At 48.0% G+C, this 18787-nt stretch overlaps 1 protein-coding gene across 6 annotated transcripts in view; it reads right to left on the bottom strand.

Moving 5' to 3' along the window:
- Positions 1 to 18787, bottom strand: part of sema6cb (semaphorin 6Cb) — a 118879-nt gene that overhangs the window by 88017 nt on the left and 12075 nt on the right. For 4 of the 6 annotated variants that reach the window (XM_066721388.1, XM_066721393.1, XM_066721392.1 and 1 more), the window contains exon 2: positions 8767 to 8875. The exons of the other annotated variants lie outside the window; for them this stretch is intronic. The gene's annotated coding sequence lies outside the window, so the exon portion shown is untranslated. The remainder of the gene's footprint in view (positions 1 to 8766; positions 8876 to 18787) is intronic. 6 annotated transcript variants of the gene reach the window in all.

The following is an 18787-nucleotide window of genomic DNA, read 5'->3' as shown; positions in this document are numbered from 1 at the left end:
GAATAATTAGAGGGGTACAACAAGTGGCGGCAGATCTCAGACACAAACGTCACTCCGCAGCTCAACACCAAACCCATGGGATTTCAAAAATGGCAGCACGTAGGTCCGACGCATCACGGCACAAGCAAACGTCTGCGCAAAACGGGCCCGATTTCGACACGCGTTCCTCTGCAACACGCGTTCCTCTTTAAAAGAAAACAACTGACACGAACAGGGCAGACTTGTTCCACAGCCTTCGGCATAATTCAATTACCAAACTAACCAGACCGCTCAGCCCGGCGACCGGGTCTCAATTACCCGTCCCTGGGCCGATGAGATTCGGATGCGGCCGTTCAAACCAAAACCTAAGGATCTGGAAACAAATCCCCCTATCTGAAGTCTTTTCCTTACCAACCAAAACAGTACCGATCCGCCTGGTTTCTGGAGGGGTTTGAATCTAAACAGCAACATTCCTGCCCACAGGAGACCAACCAGCACAAAAGCAAAACGACGCTCCTACAGGGGTCATTAACGAGGGTGTGTGATGCTCACCACGCTGCAGGGGCGGGGGAAGCAGCAGACTTGGAGATCTGGCACTCCTGTTCTCTCGCATTGCGTAAGGAAACAGACGTTAAAGGTGGGATGACACTGAGGAGAGGAGACGCTTGTAAAAACAGCAGCCTCGCCCTTTAGAAATGGCTCTCGTCTCGACAGGTGAGGGAAAGAGGGGGAGAGAGGCAGTCTATCAGGGGATAACGTTCCCTCTGGGGTGCTTACTGTGCCATGATGAGAGTGTGAATGAGAGAGAGAGAGGAGAGGGATGGATGGACAGAGAGAGATGGACGGACGCAGAGAGAGAGAGAGGAGAGGCCTGGTCTGCCACAATGTCACTGTGGAAATGGCAGCTGCTGCTCATAAGCTTCAAGCATTACACATGATTTTCCGGTGGATATATGTTAGGCTGTAACAGATTAAACCGGTTTGATTTTAAAAATCACACGCTTTACATTTTGGCAGTAGAAAAAAAAAAATAGACTGGAATTGCTTTTCTCCTCTTCCCCCTCTAACCACATCACACTCTCAGTCTGGTAGTTTCCGGATTGCCCTCTGACCCCTAACCTTAACCTCTCCTCGCGGAACGCGCCACGCCAGCGCACGCAGCGAGCAGCTCCCAAATCGAAGCTGTGTTCATCGGCGCAATTACGAAAGGAGGCCGGGTGGAGGCCTAGCGCGTGCAGGGGGACCAAACAGGACTCGGACGCTGAAGAGAAAGGCGTCCAGGTGGTCTTGCTTTAATTACACGACATGCACAGAACACACTAGAGTGATAAACAAAAGCATGATCCCAACACACACAGACGCACACCACTACGAATCACTTGAGAACTCAATTTATTACGCCAATCAGAGCGGGCACGAAACCCGTTTCCAGTGGGGAAATGGAGCAGCGGGTTCAGTTCCACAGGCCCCGGCGGACGATGATTAGACTACAACAATACCATCCTATTCAGATCCGACCTGACCACGGAGGGTGGATTCGAGTCCGAGGCTCTTTCGTGCCCAGATCCAGACGGGGCCGGGCTGCGGAGAGCAAGAAGTCTCCCCGAAGACTGAGGAGGCTCACGAACGCAACAGGAATTAACTTCAAATGGACACGCAGAACCGCCGTTACAACTCATGCTTGTTTTTTGGTTTGTTTTCTGCCTTTTGTGGATTGTGGGCCATTCTGTGATCCAGTACATTCTCTCTGGGGTGTTTACTGTGCCACGATGCATTTTAAGCGCTCGTCTCATGCCGGTACTTCAGAGAATACAAGTCTTTGCCATGTGACATTCATAGAGCCGATCTGATGAGACAGACGGACGGACAGACAGAGAGAGAGAGAGATGCAATTTTTTTTTGGTTTGCTTTCTGCATTTTGTGGACTGTGGGCCATTCTGTGATCCAGTATTTTTAGATCTAACTTTTTTCTCCCTAAAATCCCTAGTTTCAGACACAAACACAACCTCATAAATCTGTGCCCAAGAGAAACAGGGTGCCAATTTTTTTTTTTTTGCCCCAACTGGATCGGTTTCCCCTAAAAGCAAGACCCTCTCGTGTGACCGCAATCTGCACAAATGGCACACGACACCCGCGCAAAGAAATGCGCCTCTACTTCGGGGGAGGAGGGGAGGCGAAGCAAGATCGTCCGACCGGCTTCACAGGGCCCCTCTCGGGCAGAAAATTACAATTGAATAAATCAGTGCAATTGGAAATCTGAATTCCGAGGAGTGCTTCTGCTAATTAAAAGGTCGCTCGAGCGCCGAGCTCCGCAGTCAAACGAGTGCGCAGTCACTGCGCACGGAAATAATGGGCCCTTCTCGCCCTAATCACGCCTTTTCACTCCAATCAGGGGTTTTAATGAACGAGCCCATCTCAGCCGTGTGACACCACAATGATGTTGATTAATATATATATATATATATCACACACACACACATCTATCTCATGATCGTGAGAGAGCAGAAGCTCCGATTGACACATGGTAAAAACTAAAATGAACAATATATTAAAAATCCCTCTGGCGATTTAACCACTCCCAACAAACCATAACACTGGACTTGCTTTATGTACTTGTTTATTTATTTATTCATACCAGCAATATTAATAAGACCAGTTGATCCCGTGGCCAAAGTGAGGAACTTATTACCCAGAAGTCCCTGCTGTAAAGTTCACCAATTCCGTTAGCCACCTTAGTTTAAACCATCTGCACAATTTCCACTGTTTGTGTTTACATATATATATACACACACACACACAGACAGAGAGACGCACACACACACACACAGACCCACATACATAGACACAGAGACGGAGAGACACACACGGACTAGCACACACACACACACATCAGGACTCCCAAGACACAACAGTGGGATTCACGCCAGGTTTTAAAAAAAAATGTCCACGCTGCCGGCACTTTTGTAAACTGAGCAGCATAAAGCAGAAAAGAACAATAAGACAAAATTAAAAATAAACCAGAAAAAAAACCTAAACAATTCTAATATAAAAACAAACCAAAGAAAAAACGTAGACTGGTTTGGGCACATTGACTAATTCCCTCACGGCCAATTAAAATGCCGGAACATGTGTTTCCAATTCTGTGGCAAGCAGAGGGATGATTCGAAAATGACTACTTCGGTGCCGGCTGGATCCGAGACGCGAACCGTGAATCCCGCCGGAGCCGGACCCGAGGAGGGACCGCGGAACGGGCTGAGAGCCTGCGAGCGGGGAAGCGAGGAATGCGTTGGATGTGGGAATCCATAGGAGACGCGCTGGGAATCCTGGCTCCTGACTCACTTGGATGGATTCTTCTGGTCTTGCGTCAAGCGACACTTTGGATCTCCGTCAGACACCGAGAGTGGTGGAGGGCTGGCTCGAGTCGGATTCCAATAACTTGAGCTCTTACCGGATGGGTGGGGGGTCCGGGGGCTTGGGATCTGTGGCGAAGTTGTAAGCAAGCGTGGATGACGGATCTAGTCTCTTCTCGCTGTCCTACCGACTGTACAGGCCGCACTAAGTCCACACTGGAATGGAAACCTGTTTACCCCATTGCATCTTGGGTCACCCTACCTCAGTCAGCTCTGCTTCCTCCTGAACCCAAAAGTCGCTCTACGTTCAGGCCAAATTCACAGTGGTGATCGCGGTGGGGAGGGGAGGGGATGGGAATGACACTGGGGGGGGGAACCCGCTTAAATCCCCCAAAGGGCTTTCTTCTCTAAAAGCAGGGCCTCTGCTCGGATCTGCAAAACTTTCACAGCGCCTTGCAGTGAATTTGGAAGAAAAGTTCAGCCCTGCAGCTAAAAACTCTGGGTTGGGGGGGAGAAGATAGATATATAACTGAATAAACAAACCACCCTGTCACTGCACGACATCGCCTCAATCCGACCGGTTTCAAGGGGATTACAAACAATGGTTTCGACTCTTTCGGTTTGCTGCATTTCATTTGCCTCATTGCAGTCTTTAATTCCCGCGTTAGGTCACGACTTTAACGAGTCTATTGATTTTCCAGCGGCATTTCTTTAGGAGAAATAATAATAAAGACGTTGCAAAAAAACACAACATTGCTCCACGATTATTCCTGTGGGTTTCAAAAGCCCTGTTCGCAGCCCCCACAAATAAACTGTTTATGCGAAATGTTGTGGTTTGCGGTAATGTCATGAAAAGGTTCCACACAGAACGAGGTCTTATATAATACACAGCCCTGTATTTACATATATTCACAGTCACGCAGCACGGTGATACATATTTTATTGACGGAGAGAGAGGAGAAAAAATTTAAAAAACACACAAAACAAACAACTCTGGTTCTATTCTGGATTCCTCTCAGTAATTCAAGTTTGCGGAAACTGTAAAAACCCGAAAGTCCAAAATAAAGAGGAGAAGGTCGTTTTTGTAGACCCAAGATCCATAAAAGCCTTGATTTTCAGTTTCACCGGTATGGGCCCCGTACGGAACTGTCCCACGAACGATCACAAAACTTAAAATGAGGACTCGGGTGCAAGTTACTTCCTGCGCCAGCGCAAGAGAAATTGAGTCTTAGTGCGTAGTTTACTTTTTAGATCAAAATAAAAACACACAAATATGGCAAAGTATCTTTACAAACGAGGGGAAACGGTCACATACCTCCAAACAGAGTGTAGTGATAATATTGTAAACAAGTCCAAAAAACGACTTCACACACAGTGGGGATATTTTAAACGTAACCAATATAAGGAAGCGTAGAGGTAGTTCCACAATCCCACACATTAAAAGCAGAGGTATACAGCTTTGGTTTAAAAAAAGTCCGCACTTCCCTCCATCACCTAGCTTTCATACACCGCCCCGCCTTAACCTGACCTCTGACCCTAAAGACGCGTGTAGGTACAGATTACAAAAAAATATACCTAATAAAAACACAACCTACAATCAAAACTGCACATCTACCACCAGCATATTAGAACAGTCAGGCATTAACTGCATTTCTCCCTGGCGGACGAAACCGCCACAGTCTCCCCAAAACATTGTGGAAGTCCAACACATGCTCACCAGAACAAAGGGACGCTCTCCAGCCAAGCGCTCCAAAGGGTTCAGCGACCGACGCATCGCAGCACGGAGGTTCAAGATCCCCGTTCGTTCCCCTGCGACAGCAGAGTGGGGCCGCCCGACCGCATTAAGACAAATGCCATCACATCCCGGTGGTCCGTCTGCTTGGTCTACCGCAGGACGGGGGCTTAGCGTCCAAACAGGGAGCTAATCTGATCTGCAGACAGACAGAGCCACCCTGTTCCTGTCTGTTACCTTCAGATGGACTGAGCCCCCCACCCTCCCCCATGAGCTCAAAAAGGACCAGTCACGTACCTCTGGTCTTGTTTGGTTGTGCAGTATAGTATTACAGCACAGCACAGGTCCATACAGCACGCCGAGCCACCAAACCCACCTCAGCCTCCCTTTCAGATTTAACGGCCCAAAACTTCAAAATGGGATAAGGATTCACAAACAAGGGCCTTGGAGACTGAAAGATCATCCCAGCCTGTGATTTATGTATTTATTTTGCTTGCAGACCCTCCCAATGTCTCATTAAACCCCTCCCCCGGGTGGCTCAGTTAAGGAATCGCTCCGAAGCAGGTGCTAGAGCTCGGGATTAGGCAGCGAGCTTCGCTGCATTGCGTCCCCCCCCACCGACGAGCGGCCACGGTTCCTCTGAAACCAATTTGCTCGGGAAACACACAAGCAGCAGTTAAGGGCCGCCGGTTCATTTCCACACGCGCTGCAAAAAACCCAACAACAACAATCTCCTGCAGTTTTTCATTGGCCAGGACTGACTGTTTTTGGAGGAGTGCCCCTCTGACTTGAGGTCACAGTAGTGGTCTTCGGTGCCACGGCAGACGTTCCTCTGAAATTGGACAAAGCTTGATGTTTTTATATTGGTCAGAAAACTAGTTGGTATGCAATCGCTTCTGTTGGTTGGTTGGTTTGTCAGCAGTTCATGGGGCAGAGAAAGAAGTGGAATTTGATTGGGTGCGATTAGAATAATATAAAAATGAAAATAATCAGCATTTCTTGTGGCAGGAAGTGTGTCGGGGGACCCAATACCATTGCGCTTTGCTGACAAAGCCTGAAAGCCTGTCATATTGTCTGCTGTCCACCCCCCCCCCACCGCTTTTTTTTTCGTTTCGTGGCTAATGTCCAAAGCTACATTTGCTGGAGAAGTTCACCGGCGGGTTGAATATAAACCAAACCAACTGAAAACCTCTAGGCAGTGATTTTGCCGGAGGAATGAATAGAAGAGTGTGTGTGGGGGGGTCGGGGGGACACCAAATGCAGAGTGAAACTAATCCTTCAAATTGATATTTTACAGCCTGCAAGTGTGGTTGTTGGAGCTTCGCATCCAAAACGGCAAATTGGACGCGGCGCTTTATGACAATCCTCCGCTTGGCTGTGGGAGGAATTTCAGCCTTTAAGGCGAAGCAGCCATTTTGCCGGGTTTCGCATTAGCCCTGGAGTGACAGCCCCCGGCCTCGGTATCAGTGACCTGTCCTTGTTGACACCCGCAATAAGGCGGACGGGGGGGGCAGGCTGACATTAACGGGGATGATAAACTGAGGCGGGTCGACATTTACAAGCAATCGGGGAGAAGCGTGGCTCGAGGGTGGCACCTTGTTATGAGAGGACGGCCACGGCGTGGGGGAAACGTTTGCAGAGCGTGATGAGATGAACGCATCGCCCTGGTGAATGGGGGGTGGGGGGTGTCGCACATGTGGTCACGAGTTCCTGATATAGGTGGTGGAAATCTCATTTAAAAAGGCCTAAAAATACAAAAATTGCTTCCTTGTAATACATGTTCGAATGCCTTAAAAACTGGCCCTGACCCTGGACAGTCAATTATCCAGTGAGATGTAGGACCTCCCCACCAAAAGCAGGTTATAAAGACCAGGAAGCATTGAACTCTGATCAATAGCGTGTGCACTTTGATTAAGGCCATCATTTTCAGATCCTTGGGTACAAAACACCTGCATTGCCCCTCAGTCCCTCCAGGGGGCAGATTTCCTTAAAACTGCACGAGCAATCGCTTAATTGATCGCTAACCAGCGCACGTTTCCAGCCAGAGGATACAGAAGGGTGGGCCCATGAAACCAACGGGATTGGATCTGTCTGATGGGGGTTGCATGCAGTTTCCTTAACGACGCATTTCAAAATAAATTGAAATTGATCGATTGATTGATTGATTGAATGCAAGACGCCTCGCTCGCTTACTGAACTACATGGAAGCTTTACTCAAATCGCTACTTCTCTTCCTGATCACACCCCACTCCCACCCACTGGCCTATCAAATCAAGGTTAGCGAGGGCTAAGAATCTTGGTCCAACCATTATTTACTTGATACGTGATTTTATTTAGACACCACTACAATCCGCCAGTCCTGGTAGGATGATGGAGCCATAAACTTAATAAAACCTGCATGCGTCTCCCCCGGCCTGGGGCCAAGAGAACTCCTCACCCCAATCAAACAGCTGACAAAGCCCCCCCACCCCTCCCTCCTTCCCTACTGTGAGCTCTCATCAGATTAGTGTCCGCAGTACGGCTGGGCTGCAATTCCTTTTTTATGAGTTTAATTGTTTTAGGTTTAGTGCTCCTGGCGTCCACCACCTCTGGCCACAACATGAGCAGCTGGGGAGTCTGATAAGTACCAAATCAAGCCTCGGCGATTCTCCGCAGAGAGAGAGACAGACGGGGGACCGGGGGCGCTCTTACGGTCAAGCAGCAGAGTTTTACTCCAGTCAGTCAGTACCCCGCGAGAGTCTCAGATCTCAGTCCCACGCGTCGTGATTATAACCCTCTCTGAAATCTGATCTTAAATATAATACACTCGACGCTCTCTGATCAGCTACTGGTGCTGAATGACTTGGTATCTCCTGATCAAAGGGGTCCGCACCGGCTGTGCTAGACCGGAGGCACCGAAAGATGGCAACTTACAAAGCTCTGGTAACAGAAGACATTGCTCAAAACAAAGCAGGTAAAAGCATGCAGTGTTTAAAGGGGGGATCGTTAAAAGGACACTCATATATACATATATATGAACACATATGTGCACATGGGTGTATGTATAGTGTATCTAAAGCTCTGAAAGCCATGGTAGAGGGGTTTGGCACTGATCTGTAAGTATTTTAAGAGCTGGAGGGGGAAATAAGTTTTAAAAGGGTCTGAAAACATTCAGGCATATGGTTCAATTGAAATTGGGGGGGGTCTTTAGGCCCAGGACTGCGCAATCCTGAGTGGGGGTCCTGGGAGAAACCCCTAGGAAGCAATTATAGCAACGCAGCATCACACTGGCAGCCTGCCAACACCGTGACAATAACCTGGTTGGGGTGGGGGGGGAAGGGGGGGGGGGGGGGGGGGGGTAGTGTCAGCTTGTTCAGATAAGAGGCAGAGCGTTTGTATTCGTCTCTGTGAAGAAGTTAGCGGCAATATTAATAATCTAAAAATAAAGCGAGATGTCTTCCGTAAAATTTAACTTTAAATGCGTCACATTCAATCATCTTGTCACCTCGGCGATCGGGGAAGCTGACCGGCTCTGTTCTGGCTTTATTCGGTTATGTAAGGAGCCATAAAAGCTGATCAGACAATCTCACAGTACTGAAGCTGCACTTGAATAGTAGAAAGCAAAATGATGTCTTGTTTAAAGAAGGGAAGGGAAGAGAGCTCAAAAAAAAGAAAAAAAAAAAAAAAAAGACAACCGCCACACCCAAACCCCTCCCCAGCTCCTACCTTGGCTTCGGACGACAGCCAATGGGACCGGAGGGTTCTAGTCAGCTGATCCAGATGGAGGCCGTTTACCGGACTGGATGGACTCGAGAATTAAAATCCCGGCCACAATCTACAAGAGAGGGGGAGGGGAGAGAAAATAACACTAATGAGATTGTGGATGGGTAGAGTCCAAACGTGGACAACAAGCTGACAATCAGCTCACAAGACCTAATCCCATTCTGTACGCCAGCTGCGAGCCCAAACGGCAGGTCCCCGCGGCTCAGCCCTGCTTCAGCTCCCGCTTCCTGCCATTTCCCGGGGCACCACGGGCCTTTTTCTGATACAGATCCCATATTAATTGTTTTTAAAGACTCCACCACACCGTGTTTCATTTACCAGAGCGGGATTCGGTGGGCCCCCGACGCCCCACGCTCCCGACTCCGTGGAGTATTTGTTTTTGCGCCCCCTTCCGGGCATTTTCTCCCGCTGCGCCAGACCACTGTATTGACAATGCCCTACTTGGCATGCAAGGCATTTTGCAAAGCATTCTGGGACAAAAATAAGAGGAGATTGGGCGAAAACCGTTGCTAGAGAGCAGCAAAGCTTTTCGGAGCAAAAATCATGGCGACTACGCAATAAAACACCAACGCAGAATTTTCTAGAATTGTTTGTGGCGTATGATGTAGAATAGACCACAATGAAAATCTCGATATAAATCACATGACGGTTGGAGTCTACCGTACCACCGGGCAACGCAACAGATTTGTCCGCCACTCGGAAAAGCACAACTGCCAGACGAGACGATTTCTTTCTTTATTTCCTCCTTTCTTTAAATCGGCCATTAACTTATTAACTTATTGCTTAGCGAGGGCGTAGTTGCCAGTCATTCGGAGGGGGAGCGGTTGTCGCGGCACGGCTCATTGTGCCCGTGGCTGCGTGTCGTTAACTCTCCCTGCTTGAAATGAGTCTATTACTCACCGCAAGTTGCCGTAAAAAAGCTATTTTCACATTCCGCTCCAACCCGGCTTCCAAATCCGTGTTCAGTGGCAATAAAAAGACATTTTGCATCAGGAGAGGGGAAGGGGGTGCGAGCCCCTGCCCAGCACTTCCACGGTGCCAGGAGCCATGGCAGCATATGCAATGAATAGGGGGACAGTACTGAAATGGAAATGCAGTCCAAATAAGCGGAGAAACCCAGGCCTGAAACGATCATTTGATCCAGTGTGGCACCTTCCATCTGTAGCTCTTTGAATGTGTTTTTTGTTGTGTTTTTTTCTCCCCGCAAACCATCCGGCACTAGTTCTTAATACTAAGAACTCTCCCATCCTTAAAAACAGCAGTTTGGGCTATTGATGGGTCACATCTGGTAGCAGAAATCGCTCATGGTTTGAAAATCCCAGGGCAATTTGTTTGTGGTATCTTACTTTAAGTTAAAATAAAGGGGGTAGGGGGGTCTTGATACTCCTCAAAACACAGCTATTTTTAGACAAAGTTTAGCACGAGAAATGTGTTTGAGAAAGGATATCAAAATGGAAGCTTTTGGTCTTTTTTACTTTGGCAAAAAGATAAATAAAATTAAGAAATGAACGTGGAAGAGTCAGGTCTTCTAACCTGTGTCTCAGTCTCTCGCAATCTGAAGCAAATCCCATTGCACACAAAGATTGCAGTAAGCGTGCTTCCTTGGCAGTTTAATAAGACACCCAAATGAATGCTGTTCACGCTCAGTTTCTTGTGTGAGAGAAGTGTAAGAAGTGTAGCCCTACAAAAAACTTTTCATACGATTTTTTGTATTTATTTATTGCTTTGGAGTCCTTTGTGTTTCTCGCATGGAGACTGAATAGCTAATCACAGGCTGCCCAGCAAAAATCCTGTTCTCAGACAAATAATTCATGAACACAAATCTCAGGAGAGAAGAGATAAAAGTTGTTTCTCTTTTTTATTGGGGGGGGGGGTGAGGGGGGGTTGTGTTCACCAAAAAACAAGAACTTCAAGATGACGTGTTTAGAAGTTTCTTCACGTTGTTCCGCAAAGGACATTCCGTTCCATACCTGTTCGCATCACAAAAACAAAACTGTTTCAAAGCACTGTGTTGTAATCCTACTCTTGGTTTACTATTATGTTCCAGAAAAGCCACATTTCTGCTGGTCAAAGACACTGTAGATGCCCCCAGGCCCGGGGTTAAACCGCCCTAACATATAAAGCTGTACGCCAAATTTTACCCTGTAACTTTTCCTTTACGGCTTGCCCCGTGATTCTAATCCAAATCGGGCCAGTGAACAGAATCGGATCAGCCACATAAATAATCCGAAACCTGCTTTTACACTTCGAACCAGCCTAGCCTGAGAGGAACCCTGCTTTCTCTCTAAAACGGAGCAGTAGAGCCGTCCGTTCCCAATCTGCTTCTTCCCACTTTCCCCACGCGTATCGGGATCCAGCTAACATGGGCAGCCAGGACACAGAGGGTCTTGTGACGTGGATTAGGAGTCGAGTGCTGGACCTCACGATTTGGGTGCGAGGCCAGTGGATTAGCAAGATTGGCAAGAGACGGGGAATGGGGGGTGGAGAGGGAATTTGCTGACAACTTCAGTAGGGGGTCTGTTCCTCGAGACATTAAAAAGGAGATAAAATAAAATAAATCTCACAGCTTCGGAGGGATGACACTCAACTCGACGTCTCCGCGAGACCGCTTTGTTGCTCGTTTTACGCGGGCAGACTACAACAGAGACCGGAATGATATATGCATCTATGGAAACTCAAAAAGGCACATCAAGCACCACGCCGTCGCTCGGCTTTTGATGCCGCTGAACGCTGAACTAAAAGGAAATGTGTGAACAGGTGTTGCGGGCGCTCTCGGAAGGCATCAGAAATCCAGCGACAGACAGATTTTTCTTCTCGATTTGATTTGATTTTCACTCTCCATTACGGTTTACGCGCAAAAGGGCAAAGGAAACACGAGGCACAAAGATGCCTATTATTGTACAATTTGGCGATGCAAGGCTGGGAGTTCAGGGCACGCGCAACAGATCTCGACCGATACTTGTGATGAGCAAGCGGACTGCGCAGGAATGGTCCCAGATAAAGGATACTAATGAAATACACCTGAAGTTGTCAGATGCACAAGGTCTGCTGCATTACACCTTTTCCCTGTGCATGCTGGGAAAGCTCCATTAGTCACTGCATACTTAAGCGAGGGGAGAAGTTGTTTTGCATTCCGCTGCAGATTCGCGGACGCCTGTGGAACCGATGATAAGAAAAATGGACCCCCCCCACCTCCCTCTCCTACCCGTATCTCTGTTCAAGGACCCATCTTTGGATGGTGTTTAACTGGAGGCTTTTTACAACAGCGAAAGGCACCATCTACCATCTCCTAAGAGGAAAATTATGCATGAACTTCACACCTTTCGGCTTCTGAGGGGAAAACAAACTATATCGAACCCCAACCCGGGAGGACGGGATTTAAAGCGGCCCCCACGCGAGCGATGAGAACTCTTGCTCACCGACAGCATCGCACACGCATTTGAAATGCAAAGAGGCCAGAGACGACCGCTGTGAAAAGAAATGCAGAGAGACGCTCTGGGTTGCGTGACTGTCGTTGGGGCGAAATAGTTTTCCTGTGAGTTCAGCAGATTTTTTTTTCTTATTTTTTGCTGGATACAAACTTTGGCTGCCTTTCCCAGAACTCAAATTGCTCCCAAATGTTTTTCTTCTTCAACCAAGTGCCAAATTAGGAGAGGGTATTAATAGTGCTCCTGATGAGGTCGGCGTGTTTTTGTTTTGGGGGAGGTGGGGACTGTTTTGCGCTCTCCGAATTCCTGTGCGGTTCAGTGCGAGTACAAACCGAGTTCAGCTGGGAAATGAAATCTCACTTATGCATCCCCCCTGGGCTTTACTATACTGATGAGTAGAGCCATTAAAGAGGTATGCACACAAATATCCTACAGGAAAGCGCGTGGGGAAAAGCCCACATCATCCGAGTAAAACCACTCGAGGGTTTGCCTGTATGATCCGTGTCAATCGTGCCAAGCAAGCGGGGCAGAAGAGTCTGCTGGGGTAGAAGATTATGTCAAGATATCGAAGATATACAGGGGGCAACCATAACCAGTAGGGGACAGAGAGACGGGACGGGACGGGACGGGACACTGTCTATCAGTACACTGGTGTAATCGAAGGACGGGAGCAGGTCTGTATTTCATATGGGTATTTTTTCAAATCAGAAAAAAGGCCATTTCTGTGATCCGGGTGGTTATCAAAAGCCCAGCGAACGGCTGACCCATATTTGAATCTAAAGACACAATCTGATATAATGTCTTCCACTGTCCCCCCCGTCATACGATTGTAAAAGGCAGATAACGTCGACTCTCTTCACATTGATGTAAGCGCCATTTCATTGTCCTGGGCAGGGTGGACTGTGGGGTGGTGAACGGATAAATAAATGGATTCGCATCTATTCGCACTACCAAGGAACAGAGAAACGTGATCCATTCCTATAGACCGTCCCAGCGGGAGAGTAGCGCGGCGTTTACTCATCCCAGTCTGTGCCTGAGCTCTCCTCGGCCCGGCTGGCGCTGCTGTCCCCGGAAGATTAGAAACAGACTGCCCAGAGGTAATTTCCAGATTAATCCAGGAACCCCTGCTGTTTATCAGTATTACAACTCATCCTTTAACGAACCCCCCCAACTACAACACTACAACTTCCTCTCAGCCCCCTTTCCTGGTGCAACTCCAGCATTCCTTTGATTGGATGCACTTAATCCTGCAATCTAGAAATTACAGATAAACGCGTCTCTCTCTCAGACTATATTTCTCCCAGTGCAGCCATAGCTGGATCAGAAATTAAATTGAAAGTAATAATAACAAAATTAAAAAAGGCTTTTAGCGGATGTATTAGGTGTAGGTTTGAGTGGCAGGGTCTGCGTCAGCTTTTCGTGAGATTTGTCGAGACTTGGAGAGTTTTGTATTAATTGCAAGGTAATCTGGTATAAGGTTAGGCTGTCATTGTACTTTTAATTAAAAGGGGTTTTAAACTGGAGTAGCACTGAGGAATAAAAGCATATGTGAGGGATCTCTCTCTCCCCCTCTCTGTCTCTCTCTCCCTGTCTGTCTCTTTCCCCATCTCTTCCCATCTCTCTCCCTCTCCGTCTGTCTTTCCCCATCTCTCCCTCTCCGTCTCTCAACCCCGTCTCTTCCCATCTCTCTCTCTCTCTCTCTCCCCGTCTCTCCCCAAGTCTCTCTCCCTCTGCCCATCTCTTCTCGTCTCTCTCTGTTCCGGTCTCTCCCGCCTTTCTCCCCATGTCTCTCTCTCTTCCTCTCTCCCTCCGTCTGTCTCTCTGTCTCTCTCCCTCTCCAAGTCTCCAATCAATAAATATTAGGGCTGCTGTGTTCCAGTTCTCTCCATGAATTGCCTCCACAAAATAGCCCTGTTGCTCTACTGAAGCTCTACTCTGGTCCTTGTCATAGGTATCCATCGCTACCCCCCTCTTCTTCTCTTCAAAGTTAAAGACAGCGCATCCGTAGCTGGTAGCTAACCTTCAAGAAACAATCGGGGGTACGACGCGGGAGGTGGGTTTATACCACAGGTGTGAAATCTTTAAAATGAGCTTTACGATCCATGATCAGGTGTGGGCGAATACCACGATCAATTAGATCACCTCGTTAATTACTTCGAAGTCTGCCGCACTGTTACTGTGCTTCGTTATCGTCTGATATCTTGGTTCATCAGAGGGGTCCAAACCTGCCTACTTAATTTGCCAACACGGGTTTTCATGTCGTACATAACAAATCCGTTCGAGACAAATCGATTCTCGGGGAGCGTGCCAAGCAGGGCCGATCATGTATACACGACACACGTTCGCCAAAGGAACGTGTCTACAAATGAAACAAAGGAACGACACACATGAGAAGAGCAGCGCGGGACAGACGGGGCCAGCCTTCCTGGAGTCTATTGAAAGCAGAGATGTGGGTCAGAGGAGTGATTCAGCAGAACGCACCACACATTGGGAGCGTGTGTATGTGTGTATGTGTGTGTGTATGTCTGAGAGAGAGAGACGGGCGTGAAATTCTCCGCTCTATCTAGGTCACAGAGCGGACCTCCCGCCGTGAACTCATTAGCCCACTTCCCGCTACACGTGTCGGCGGGGGCAGGTGAGCCGGTGCCTCCCGCCACCCGCTCACTTCCCCGGCGACGGGATGCGGACGGCTCACGACGCTAAGGAGCCGTTCGTGATCGCTCCTCTGCGTCGCTCCCGCCCCGGCGCCACATGAGACACCATCGTGACGGTGGTTACACAACACCAAGCACAAAACGGAGCACGCTCAAACGCCTCGATTCAGCAGCCGTGCAATCGGCGGGACTCGGAAGTACCCAGAAGGGGAAAACGAGACCGGATGAGGGTGTTCATTTGAATGTGGCAGTTTACAAATACAACCGCCCTAAGAAACACTATTTAAACTTCTTTTCCCTCTTCAGCGGCCCTGAGCTGATGGTTTATGCAGCAGCTGAGAGCCACGGCGGGCCTTCCCGGCAATACCGGCGTGGGGCGGAATGAACAGCGGCACACCATTAAAAGAGACGAATAATTTCACATCATTATGAAGGGAGACAGGAAGACGGGGTGGGGGGGGGGCAGGTGTATTACAGTGTGAGGCAGGCTGGGGAGAAGAGAAGCCCATTTCTGATTCTGTATTCTGTCTATAGTTGCTGTATAAGTTGTGTGTGTGTGAGAGAGAGAGAGCGAGAGAGAGAGAGAATTGGGATGAGGAATGTTTTATCAATGTCTAGTTTTTTATCCTAAATATTATTACTATTATTCACTATCGTATATATTACTTCTATGTATTGAAATGTACCTAATCATACTATTATCAATGCTTTTCTTTTCATTTATTCATTATTTTAATAATGTTTAATCTATGTGTATTTTTTTGTTTTACTTTATTTTCTACAAGTCTATTTTCGTGATCATATGTATCGATTATATCTCATGCTCTGGCAATACTTGTATACCAATGTCATGCCAATAAAGTCAATTGTATTGAATTGCATTGAATTGTGTGTGAGAGAGAGAGAGAAAGAGAGAGAAGACGGGAGAGAAGAATGAGAGAGAGAGGAGAAAGGAGAGAGAAGGCTGGAGAGAGAGGAGAGGAGAGAAAGGAGGAGAGAAGATGGAGAGGAAAAAGAAAAGGAAGTGATCGAGAGAGGAGAGAGAAAAGAGGGGAGAAAGGAGGACAGAGTGAGAGGAGAGGAGAGAGAGAGAGAGAGAGAAAGAAAGATCTATGGAAGAAAGTGCAAACACACCGAGGGGAGAACATCTGAACACGTACGGCTGGATCCGCTTGTATATTTTTATTGTAATATTTTAATGCGCTGCGGAAAGACTCTGATTAGCAAAAGAGTGAAGCTCTGGCATTATCATGCACAAATTACGAGGCGGGGCAAAAAAAAAAAAAAAAAAAACACACACGGAAGACAGTAACGAAAATGAGAAGAAAAAAAAAACTCCAAACAATCAGACGGAGCCGAGTTAATACCACAGAAGCGCGCGCTGCATATGCAATAGGACGGCAGCCCAGCGGTTGTGCGAGTTGACAAAGACGTTATTGCCTCCGGTTAATTAAGGAGAATAATTAAAAAGGGCTTTGTGAGAAGTCACTTTGCAGCCTTGATTGGGACCGGCTCATTTGACTGGAATGCCTGACAAAGTGCTTGAGAACCATCCCCCCTTCTCAGCTCCCACCTTCTCCCTCAGGGGCCAAGCCTGCGTTTGTTCGGGGCCCCCGAGCAAACCCCTGTGCTTAAATCGCCTGCATCCAACCATTTGTTTCACTTCTTCTACGCTCGTCTTTCCTCTCCTCTTCCAGCTCGTATTTATAGCCGTCGCAGGAAGCGACGTGGCAGATCTCGGCACAGACGACGGCGGCCGAGAGAGAAGCCAGGAACAGCGGGGATGGAAATGCGCTCGCAGAAGCCTGCCTGCGGGGGCCGGGGGATAGTTCACAGTTCCCAACTCGCCGTTAAACCTCACACTCTGGGACTGAGGGGGAAGGGGGGTGGTTTTAGAGGAGATGGCTGAGTGCCAAGGTCAAATGTTGTGTATAACACACACACACTCCCCTCCCCCCTGAAACCCTCGCCCCTCAATCCCCTCGCCTGTCAGGGTTAAAAATAGCTCCAGCCCTGACAAGCAAGTTTGCAAACACAGGAGAGGTACACGCTCAGGGCAGTGCTGAAGTTTCCACCCCCTCCCCCACTGTTTTAAGAGCCCCAGATGTTTCACCTTAAACCAAAAAGGTTTTTATGTTTTTGCTCCAGGTCTCTCTCTCTCTCTCTCTGAACTGTGCAAAAGTTCAGGCGCACTCCCCCGTTTTGGCTTCTCCTGGCACAGACCATTATTCGCTACTCTGCTGTTTTGGAAAGATGAAGTGGAAAGTGGAGGAAAGGAGACGGGGTTTTGTAAATCTGAATCGGAAACTAAGCACAAACAAAAGGCAACACAAAAATAAAGAAGGGAAAATCAGCATAGGGGGGGAAAGTATTATATTTTCTGAACTACATAACTGAAAAAATAATTGTTTGTTGATATAGGAACTAAAATCGGTTTCTCAGCCCCCGTTTCTCCCGATTCCTCCACTTTGCTCAGCGGTAGATCCCTGCAAGTCCTAGTACTTGAGAGAACATGCAAAAGCCTCTCCTGCATGGATATTTGCTCACATCGCCGCCGTTTAACGGCCCGCGGTGCTGAAATACAATAAAGTAAAGGATATTTTATTCATGTCCGTCATGTAAAATGCATGAGCCGCGTTCTAGATGCGGCATTTGGCGCTGGTTTGGCTCATAGCATCAACAGAACAGCGCTTTCCTCGCGGACCGGGATGGGAGGTCGGGTGCCTGTGAGAAAGTGTGGCGGTTAGACCCCCCTCTCTCCCTATCTATCCCTCCATCCCTCCCTCCAGCTCTCTCGCTCTCTACACAGGCCTGTTTGCTCCTCCAAAAACAATAGACCCCATCGCCCCTGCACCAGGATTCTTGGAACACTTGGCACGCGTTTCTAGAAACTCAAGTACTGGTTGCTGTTGCCAGCGTCCTTGCTGTACATGCGAGCCATATGTAACAAATCTTATTACACTGAATTGACGTTGCCCTGCTGTGTTTAGAGGCACACCCTCCCCTTCAGTGGAAATCACAAAAGCATTCACCTTGGTAGTGAGACACTGGTGTTTGAGCCTGCTCCCTTGTGTGCTATGTGTTATTTCCCTCCCTCTCTGTACAAGAGCAGGCTTCTAGCATAGCACTTTAAAAAGGCAAGTTGAACATTTCCAAACCACCGTCACTCCAATTCCATTAGTGTCCAATGGGTTTATTGTACAGGGATGTATAAATGAATTGTGACTGCTGGCAACAGCCGTTTTTTGTCCTTCCCCCTGTGAAAGCATGGCGCACAGAAATGCATCCATGGCAGGAACGTACCAAGCGCGTCCAACTCGGAGAGACCAGAGTGTCATTTAGAAGTCAGGAATCAACTGCCAACAGAGAAAGTTAATTACCCAGATTTTATATTTTATACACTGTAGGAAGATGTATTACACGGACGGTGGGGGGAGAATAAAATTAAATAAAGCCGTAGGCTTAACGGGACAAATGGTCATCGCTGCCTTTAAAATGCGAGAGGGAGCCCAAAACTCTGTACGCGTCTGATCCCATATTCGCACTAATGGCAGCGCATGGTAGATAACCTTTATCTCGGGAACGGGCTGCCAATGAATCGCTGCAGACGCTGAGAAGGTAGAGACATCCACGTTCGAAACCCCCGCATCACTCCTCGCAGACCCGGCTCGGCTAATGCGCTTACATATATACAAAAATAAATAAATAAAACGCAGCACTAAGTGTGTGTGTGTGTTTGGGGGGGGGGGATAAAGCCACTTTAATACCAAAAAAAGCTGTGTTTTTCCAGTAAGACATGACCTTGAGCTTCACGAACATGTGTCTGAAGCAGGAGGCATTTTCTGGTTACTAGTGGGTCATTAAGTTCGCCTGATCTGGACT

This window comes from Amia ocellicauda, chromosome 14 (genome assembly GCF_036373705.1).
Source record: "Amia ocellicauda isolate fAmiCal2 chromosome 14, fAmiCal2.hap1, whole genome shotgun sequence".
Taxonomy (NCBI): domain Eukaryota; kingdom Metazoa; phylum Chordata; class Actinopteri; order Amiiformes; family Amiidae; genus Amia; species Amia ocellicauda.
Note: the sequence above shows the minus strand (reverse complement) of the source record. Positions and strands in the feature narration are given on the sequence as shown.